The sequence below is a fragment of the Lycium ferocissimum genome, chromosome 3 (genome assembly GCF_029784015.1).
Source record: "Lycium ferocissimum isolate CSIRO_LF1 chromosome 3, AGI_CSIRO_Lferr_CH_V1, whole genome shotgun sequence".
In the NCBI taxonomy this organism is placed as follows: domain Eukaryota; kingdom Viridiplantae; phylum Streptophyta; class Magnoliopsida; order Solanales; family Solanaceae; genus Lycium; species Lycium ferocissimum.
The window spans coordinates 6,934,179-6,944,865 of NC_081344.1; positions in this window are offsets into that span (position 1 = coordinate 6,934,179).

The following is a 10,687-nucleotide window of genomic DNA, read 5'->3' on the forward strand; positions in this document are numbered from 1 at the left end:
CTCCTTATTTAGTAGTATTAGTTAGCATTCACATAACATCTTATTCTTCAATTTTACCACTAGTTGTTGCGTCTTTTCAGTTTTTTTTTTCCCTCTTGATATTCTGCTATCATTATTTTTCTTTTTAATCCTGCTTTGATTTCACGTTTTTGAATAGAGAGTCTTTCGGAAACAGCCCCAGTAAGGTTTGCGCACATTGTACCCTTCCAGACCCCACTTGTGAAATTACAGTAGATGTAGTTATTATTATTGTTGTCGTCGTCGTATTTTAGAGAATGAATGTGTTAGGCCTATAAAAACGTGTTTGACCAAATTTTTGGTGAAGAAATAAGCTTTTAAGCATAAGCTGAAAAGTAGATTTTCAAAACATAAGTGCTTCTGATTCTTTTTAGAGCAAGATTATTCATATTAACAACAATCGTATTTATCAAATTAAATTTAGCAGTAATCTCATTTTTCTAATCTGACACGTAAAAGAATTTGCTGAAAATATTAGTCAAACACAAACTACTAATAATTAAAAGCATATTGCAAATTGATAGACAGAACTAAACGATCGACTCTTAAAAGAGTTCAACGTTTAATTAGGTTTTAGTTAGGATCCGGTGCAGTTAGGCACCCATTCCGTACAGCTATTACGCGGTCTACTTCTCTAGTAATCTTCCCAATTTAGAAATAAATATACATGCGTTTACATTCTTTTTTAATTCTAAAAGGAGTTTCACATAAACTATTATATTACAATTATGAAATGATCATGCAAAAATAATTGGAAGGGACTAATAAGAGTCCATACGAACAGAATCTTTCATCTTCTGAAGCAAGAAAATAATGGTAGAATATTCCACCAATTCCAGCATTACTTTTCTTTTCTATATATAATAAAAATTGGTTTCAACATGGCTGCCTAGTGCCATTTTAAGAAAAGATTGAGGGCAGTTTGGTCATTGAGCCGCACCTCTTAATCATTTTGCAAGATTAGCTTGCTTGGAAAGGTTGTCTTCCATGCTTTGTTATTTATACCTCATCAACAGCTCCATAAAAGGTCCATTCTTTCATATTAAATTGCATATTATGCCATATGTTGAAAAGTCATTAAATATGGTGGGGTCATCGACACGTATAACACAAGTGGTCAAACTGCCCTAAGTCTAATTTCCTCCATATATGTTCCATTTGAACCTGCTGAAGGGTACATAATTATCTATACCATGTTTATATTAAACTTTTCAAATCTATTATAATTAAATAATTTAATAAGGTGATAACTCATATTAGTTAATCACTATTTAATATTAAAAGTATATGTATAAATACATGTTATATATTCCTTGTACTTTTTTAATACCAAAATAAATCATCCTTTATTTGTCTATTTTAGCAAATCAAGAGAGATTTATTAATTTATTTTAATATTACCCTTATCATTAAGTAACTACATAAAGTACTAATAGTCAAACTTAAATTTTTAAAATATAATTAATAAGGTTAATTTAGTAAAATATACCCCTAATAATTACTTTCTTAAGGGTATCAAGTCAACATGGGCCAAGTAAAAAGGAATGGAAGGAGTATTTATTAACTTGATGTAAATACCTAACACAAATGACATTTTACATTTGTGATGGGTAGACAAAATTCACACTTAGATAATGTGTAACAATTCACTATTCTTTTACATGCAAAACAAATCAGCCAATATTTAATTAAGTCTATTACTCTATGATTTATTGATTATTAAATATGCTAAAGCTCAATATTGGATAGCAGATTTTTACGGAAAATATTATTGGATCTCTCTTTTTTGCACATACATCAATAGGTTTCATATATCCTTGAACGCACGCATAATAACAGATGGATGTCATTCTTTCACAAATAAGCTACTTTAAATCAATACCATTTGCTTAGAGGCAAACAAGGTAACACAAAGACCAAACTTGAGGCACCATGTGAATAGTGTTCTACATTTTTTACCTTCTTTTATGTGTATTATGTATTTAACGTTCGAATGGTGTTACTAGATGGTGTACTAATGTCCTTTTGGACATATATTGTACATAAAAGTATCCTATTATACTCACTTATATAGGAAAATTGTCACGTATGTCATGTTTTTATTTTCTCTTTTTACGTACATTTTCATGTGAAAGCAAATATAAGACTCTCTCCATTTCTATTTATGTGAAGGTGTTTTGATTGAGCATAAAATTTAAAAATGGAATGAAGATTTTTGAAATTTGTGATCCAAAATAAGATATAAATATTGGTGTGGCTATAAGTCATCTCATTAAAAGTAAAATTGAAAGTTTAAAATCAAATTATGACTAAACACATAGAAGTGTCAACTTTCGCCGTATTGGGCTGGTGCTGGCACGGGCCATAACCACCTAGTCGTTAGCTAAGTGCACAAGCTGACAAGCATAAATATGTTAAGATCCTTATCTTATTATCCACTTTACTATTCGATACGACTTAGGTTATATTGGTTTGACTAATTCTAATTATCGCAAAGCCTTTATAATCTTTGGGTTCTAATAACTTCTAAAAGTCATCTTGCTATGTGTCGAATTATCTGCAAAAATTGATTCATTAATTAATGTAGAGGCTTGGCTAGTCACTTGGCGAACCGACCTTAAAAATAACGAATATATTCACGTGGACTTCGTATTTTTTTTCAGATTCTGTATATGTATCAAGAAATTAATAATTCTATTTTTATAAATATTTGATTGTGAAGTCAGTTGTTATTGTAGTATATTAGCTTGAGGTATAGAAACTTGTAAACATAAAATTCTGAGACCTGAATCCACATATGATGGGAGTAGGAATAATGAGAGTTTTTTTTTTTTTGGACGTATATTTGGTTGAAACTTGAAGGAAAAAAAAAGTTTTGTGGTTAAACTTGAAAAATGATATTCGAAATTTGAAGTTATGTTTGGATACGTATTTCACTTGATAAAAGATGAAGTATTATTATTGTAAATAAATCACTTGGAAAATTAGTGTTTAAAATTTGAAAAACTTACTTCAAAAACTAACCAAAAAATCATTCTAATACATAATTAAAAATCTTTTAACTCTTATCCAAACGGGCGTTAGCATGTAGGAGGTTTGGCTAGTCCAACGTGTAAACAAGTGTTTCTAGGTAGCTAGCAGCCTAAACATGGTACAGATTCCGTATTACTACTTTCTACAACTGGCACGCGGTCTAATATTAATCATTAACATTAATTTTACAATAAAAAATGAAATATTTTACTAGAGTAAGTTTTCTATATATTTTCATCTTCATCGATTGTTTGTATTATTAAGGAGTATTACTTTGAAGATTTACGTTTAACTAAATAGATACATAATACGTACTTGCTTGTAAGATTCCTTTTACTTAAATCATGGTTTAATTAATATATATACTCTTATTTTCTTAGATCATTTGATTATAATAAATTAATACTCCCTCCGTTTCAATTTAGTAAACAGGCTTTTACCGTTAAAATATCATGAAAATATATATTTACCCGCATAACTACTATTGAGAAAATTAAAAGGTTCTTAAAGCTTCAGACAAATTAAATGTTACTCCTGCTATTCAACAGGGACCTTGCAACACAATATCTAGATTTTTCTAAAATCAAACCTCAATGACAAGTATTTTATAGCGACTATTCTAAGCCGTCTGGACATGGTTTGAAACCATGGTTTGAAATCATGTTTGGACATGCAATTTGGATATTTTAAGTTGTATCTTCTCTTATAGACATAACAAACCCACAAGTAGTGAAAACTATCAAAACATTCTCAATTCTTATACAATCTTACCAAAAAAGCAAATCATAGTTCATAACAAAATTAATACGCTACTAGAAGGGCTTTCTAAAAAATACAACATCAATTGATCAAACTTTATTTTAAAAAAACAAAAATTTCACATGAATAGTAACGAGGTTGGTACACATAAATAAAGGTTGGTATACATAAATAAAGGTTGGTAGATGTTGATGAGGTTGGTAAATGGTTGGTGGAAGTAATTGTTAAAAATATCTACCAACTTATGGGTCTCTTTTTACAAAATATAAACTTATAGGTCAAATTTTATATTTAAAATTTTTGAAACCATGAGATGAAATGCATGTCCAAACGCTGGTTTCATCTCATGGTTTCAAACCGCATGTCCAAACGCCTGGTGAAAGAAATGACAAGTACATGAGATCATCAAAAATGTCCTCATAACTAGCTTCATTTTGAAAAAATGTTCAAGATGATTGGAGAAAGAATTAAAAGCTTGATAATATAATACTTAAGCTTTTAATCAAGAAGCTCATCAAGATTCATCTTCCATTTTCGCCTCGTTATCATGATGAAAATGGAGTTGAATTTGTAGAAATGCCGATAGAAAGTGAAGAAGTTGTACCATATGATGTGAAGGAAGGACATTTTGCTGTTTATGCAGTCAACAAAACATGCAGTGAGGAGCACATTAGAAAAAAGTTTATTTTAGCGTTAAATCGGCTAAAAGATCCAGCATTGTTGAGGTTATTAAAGTTGGCTGAAGAAGAATATGGATTCAGACAGAAGGGTGTTCTGGAAATCCCTTATAAGTGACCGCATTGTGTAAATTTTATACCAGTTGATCAGTAACTTAACTTTATTGAGAATATTATCTAATTACCCATTCTTAATAACTGAATACTAAGTAGAGAGTATTTGGCAAAGAAGTCACTCCCTTAGTTTAATTTGCAAAAGGGCCACTCATTTTCTTTTTCCTTTATTTTTTCATTTTAGGGTTAAGGGTTGTGGCCCCAGGGTCACTTTATAATTTTAAAAACTTTGAAGTTTACAACTTATACACTTAAGTCCCTTTTTACTTATTATTAAAATATACAAAAGCCCATTCTCTCTCCCCACTTCTTCCAACTCCCGCTCTAAAAAAAACTGAACTTTCCATCAGAATTCTCCCTCTCCCCCAATCTTGGTAACGCTCCTGCCTTCCATTCCAGGTATTTTCTTTAATTTAGCAATTCCTCCAGAGCATTTAGAGCTCCATTTTGCCATGAAAGTTGTTATTATTTTACGAACTCGATAGAACCATAGTGTTCATAAACTTGAGAGTTTTTAAAAAAAAAATTTGGAAGTTTCGCCTGTTTTTTTGCTAGAAATATGTGTTATTTCTACTTATTTTGCTTGTTTCGATCTTTGTTTTTCTGTTTTTGCTTTTTGTAAAGTATGGTCTATTAATAGACTTTTGGTCGATTATTCTTGTTTGTTTTTCGTGGTTGATCAACGTCACTGTGTTGTTTGTATATAGATTATAAAAAATGGTTAGAACTAGAGGAAGAGGAGGGCACATAATTCAAACTCATTCTAGGGCCACATCTGACGATAGAAAAAGAAAAGGTAGAGACGTTAGCCGAGAAGGTAAAAGAAGAAAAACTGTAGAACCTGAAAATGAAGCGTACTCGGAGGAAAATAATGATGTGTATAGTGTCGAGGAAGGTGAAAGAGATGATCCCCATGTTTCTGAGGAGTCTAGTTGTGATGAAAATGTTGATCCCTTATCGGTGCCATATTGTGCAAGGATAATTGACGACGACAAGTATGGTCTGATCAATTGGTTGGATGATTATGAATCGTTTCCAGCAAAAGTTTCGGTTATGAGACATTGCTTGTTGATTTTAAAACATTGATAAAAGATCATAAACTTAGAAAAATGTTCAGGCATTTCTGTTTTGGTCACTTAAGAAAAATATCAGAACGCTTCAATATATTCAATGGAATGTTGGTGCACTATATAGTTCTTCGTCATGTGGTTCATAAGAAGAAGCGCGAGATGTGGTTCTTGGTGAATGACAAGCCCGTGTGTTTTAGCTTGAATGAGTTTTCTTTGATCACTAGTCTAAACTGTGGATCATATCCCACCAGAGCTAGAGAGGAACGGGCACTTAAGAAAGAGGCAGCATTCTGCACAAAAGTTTGTCGTGATAGAAAGATTTCTACACTTCGAAGGAATGCTGGGAAATCAGAGGAGGTTCCTTTCCTTATTCCTAGGATTCTTAGGTGGCACATGAAGAAAATGGAGCGATTCGCTGAAGGAGGTCCATTTAAGAGAGCTGGAGTTATCGAGGTATAAATTTGGAGTCTATTATGAATTTTTTGGCAAAAAGGTAAGCTTAATGTTAATGTTTTCTTTATTTGTAGATGGTGCACCCTTACCCCATCCCTATAGTGCGTGAGTTGGAGTAGGATTACATGAAAAATCTGCTGCCATATGATGATGAAAATAATGACCCAATCATTGATGAGTTGGAGCGTGAACTTGAAGGCGTGACTGTTTTGATTACACCAAAAAATTCCTCAAAGGCTTCTAGTAGGAAGGAGAAGGAGTCCATGGAGCATTTTGATGAGGATTACACTCAAGAGGCCGAGGATAATCATTCGGAAGATCTCGGTGGTAATTCAGCTGCAAAAGATAATGTTGGTGTTGGGACATCTATGGATCGTGCTCAACTGCAGTAGAGTATAGATAAACTACTTAATCTATAATGTACTATGCTCGTTGGCGATTATACACTTTTGGTATATTATAGACCTATCCACGCCTTAGATTTACGTAGTTTGGGGTTTGGGGTTTGACTTTTTTTTTTTTTTTTTAAATTATTTTTATGAGCTTTACATTCACCGGGCTTCTCATTCCAAAACAAGCCCCCTTTATTTACCGAGTCTATAATATACTATGCTCGTTGGAGATTATACACTTTTGGTATATTATAGACCTATCCACGGTCCCTTAGATTTACGCAGTTTGGGGTTTGGGATTTGACTTTTTTTTTTTTAATTAATTTTATGAGCTTTACATTCACCAGGCTTCTCATTCCAAAATCGTCCCCTTTAGTTACTTGGTCTCTAATAAACCGATGGTCTATATGAGGCTATAGCTTGTGGTTATTATAGATATTGTATTGGTTATTAATCAACTTAGCTTGTGGTTATTATAGATATGGTAGTTGTTTGGTTATTAATCGGCTCATCGAACGACATTAAATCAACATTATGCAGAAAATAAAGTAAGAACACAAAGATCATAACATAAACTATTTTCATTAATATGGTGGATTTTTACATAACAAAATAAAACCCCAAAACACCACCCAAAGCTTTCGGCGATGAAAGTCCAAAAGCTTCCATCGACCACTTTCATCGCTGAAAGCTTATACAAAAATATACAAAAAACTAATATTCTCGGGGGATGGTTGGGGGGGGGGGTGGTTATCAGAGCATCGGGGTTCACACCCTCCAGCTCAAGAAGCACATGCAGGATGCGTGTGATTCTGTGGCGATGTCTCCATCCGCTGATTATTATTCTCCGAGGCCCCGAATGGCCCTGCGAAAGTCGTTCCTGAGGAGGAGGAGCTCAGGATGTGGTGCTCTGAAATTAGGATGAAAGTTTGCTCTATTCCTAATCCTTCTCGCCATTCTTGATCTGAAAGTTTTTTGGAGTTTTTTGTGATGAGAGAGATGAGGTGGTGTATTTGAAATAGGCTTAGGCGATTTATAGACTGATGACCTCGGTTTAGTGAATCGACGACTAATGTGTGAGCGCCACGTGTCAATGCGCATGGAGGTAGCGTTTAATATTGGGTTTGATTAGACATAACCGTTGTGCTTTTGAATTTTAATTGGTGGTGTTTGGCGGTTCAAAGAATCGATTGGCTTGGCGAATATATATCATATACGTTATCTAGTATAGACTAGATATTAAGTTTATTATTTACTATACCTAGTAGATATATAGATATATCATATACGTTATCTAGTATAGACTAGATATTAAGTTTATTATTTACTATACCTAGTAGATATATAGAACACAATCTTGGTTTATTATATACAATTATACAGTTGATTAATATTTCGACATTCAAGAAAAACAAAATGAAATCCATTCAATAAAATATTTAATTGAAGAACCAAAAACTGCAAAGTACAAGAAAAGCATATTTAATTGAAGAATCAGAACTGGAAAGTACAAGAAAAGCACAATGAAATACATTGAAAAATACATCAAGTTCATCCCTCTCTATTTCAGCACGTTGTTCTCTTGTGGCGGCTTCCCTTGCAAATTGAGCACTTGTTTCTCCTCCCCTTCACACATCCTTCGGGCTTAAAAGATTTTGCGATGCCAGGGATACACTTTATTCTCTTCCTTCCAAGTTGGTTTGGCTGCCCATCACACTCGCTCTTCGACATCAACATCATGATCATCCGTATCCATTGAATGATCACACATGCTCTCATTTTGCATTGAATTTGCATCCTTAAAGATTGTGTGGGTGAGGTGGAGGTGGTCTTGTGATGTTGATTATTTCGAGACCTCTTAACAATATTTATTCTCAAAAAGTTTTACAACCATCAACAAGAACATCAAGCATATACAACACCACATGCCTATCATTCGTTATGAAAGAGGTGAGCTTTTCCCCTAGTGGGCGGAGCATTAATCATATAACTAATGCGCAAGTCTCTGGGGGTCACAAGCTAACTCCCCGCTTTCCTTTACGCTCTTAACCAAATCGTTATAGGTACCATTGCGACACACAGCGATCGACACTGTCACCTTGCTCGCAGAATTCCAAATCCAACATTTTGGGGTCTCCACCCATTCACCCATGTAATCACCACCTACTATAACATATTCTCCAATAGATGCCATACTAAAGATATAATAGACTATTGCTATGGTCTATAATTTGTCGATGCCTAGACTTAGAACAGTACCAGATCCAGACAAAAAAAAAAAAAAAAACAGCAGGGATACGGCTCTTTTAATGGAGAATTGACTCCACAAGAGGATTAGAACAAAAAACGAACTCCACTACCAGTGGACACGGACGGAATTGGCACCTGATAATTGAGCTTTGACAACAATGGTGAAAATAATTCGAGCTTCTTTTCAATGATTTCTAAGAGATTTAAGTTACAATGACTGAAAATGGGGAAGAAATCCATCGTTTGGGACTGATTTTCAGATGAAAAGCCAGAAATTTGGCCAAAAACGGGATCGAAAAAGTGCAAAAATGGGGAACAACGAGCTTTTGGAGGGAGGGAACCAAAAAAAAAAATTGGGCTACTAAATTGGGGTAATTAAATATTACTGGTTGGCGGCTATTTTGTATTTTTTAAAACTTTGGGTATAGGGGTGACAACATGGGAGACTTCATTTGATGATGTCATAAATAGTGGCCCTTTAGGCAATTCTTTAAGACTTATGACCTTTTGTCAAAATAAGTGTTGAGAGTGTCCTTTTAGCAAAACACCCCTACTAAGTAGTGCTAGTATTGACTAATTATATAAGATCATTGATGTTCATATTCTTTAACAAACTGTTGAACCAAAACACGTGAATTAGAATCAATGTCACTAAATAAGTAGACTCATTTGAATCAAGAATGGGAACGAGCTCACTATACTATTCTACTACTGTCGGATCCATTTTAGATGTCGTATTTCTTTGTTACACAGCCCTTAAGAAACTACTATTAATAAAAAAGGAGTTTTTGACTATTACACCTTTATTTATATCTTTAATCTTTCAGCGTATTAATCTCCGTTCAATAAATGTTCTCTATGTTTATGTGCCTTATCCATCAATATAACACATTTAAATTAAACTCGGATTTAGGGTTTCTATAATATGTAACCAATGTTTCTTACTTTCAAGAATAAGTAATACGCCCTCCGTCTCAGATTATTTGTCGTGATTTTTAAAACTAGTTGTCTCAAATAATTAATCGTTCTAGAAGTTCAAGACAAAAATCAATTATTTTTTCCCATTTTACCTTTAGTAGTAATTGTTCTTGAAGACTACAAACATCTCAATTGATGCAGATGACACATAAATAGAGTAAATATTCAATGAAAGATTATATTTTAAGACACAAATAAGCATAAACTAGTAAAAAAGTTTCTCCAAATGAATGTGTCTTAAGGGACGTGTAAAAAAAGAATCACAGACGTAATTTGAGACGGATACTGAGGAAAAATAGGAGAAAAATATTTGATTATATCTTGATGGTGCTAACCATCATTTTTCAGTCCCTGACATAAGCGATGGAAGTTCACTTGTACTATTTTCCGTCCCTATCTTACTCTATGGGCTCTCCGTCAGTAATCTGCAACTCAAGAGAAAAACATTGCCTCGCCACAAAGAAAAGATCGAAGGGGAAAGGTTCAGAGATCTCAAGCGTAGCTTGTCACGATCCATTTAGCGAGTCATGAGGGAACCCACACTAACCCCCTAGTGGGTGAACTCTTTTCTTAATCACATCATTTGGAAGAAAGACATGCATAAATGAATACGACAACTTTATATTAAAAGACTTACTTTATGAGTATAACTGATGCGGTAATAATTTAAAGAGTTACAAGCCAAAACCTGGTCTTAACTTTTACAAGAGCTTCTAAAAAGAAATACATATCCGAGTACTGACATTACAAATCACTTAGTAATGGAATAAGATATTGTCTGTCGAAAAGGAAGTATATAGAATAACATAAGAAGAGGTCTAGGGCTGCAGGTCTGGCTAGTAGCTCACCCTAAGCCTCCGATGGATAGCCTCGGGATCAATCACGAGGTCTCGAACAACTTGGATCAACACTGCACTTCACAAGGAGTGCAGCAAGAATAGTA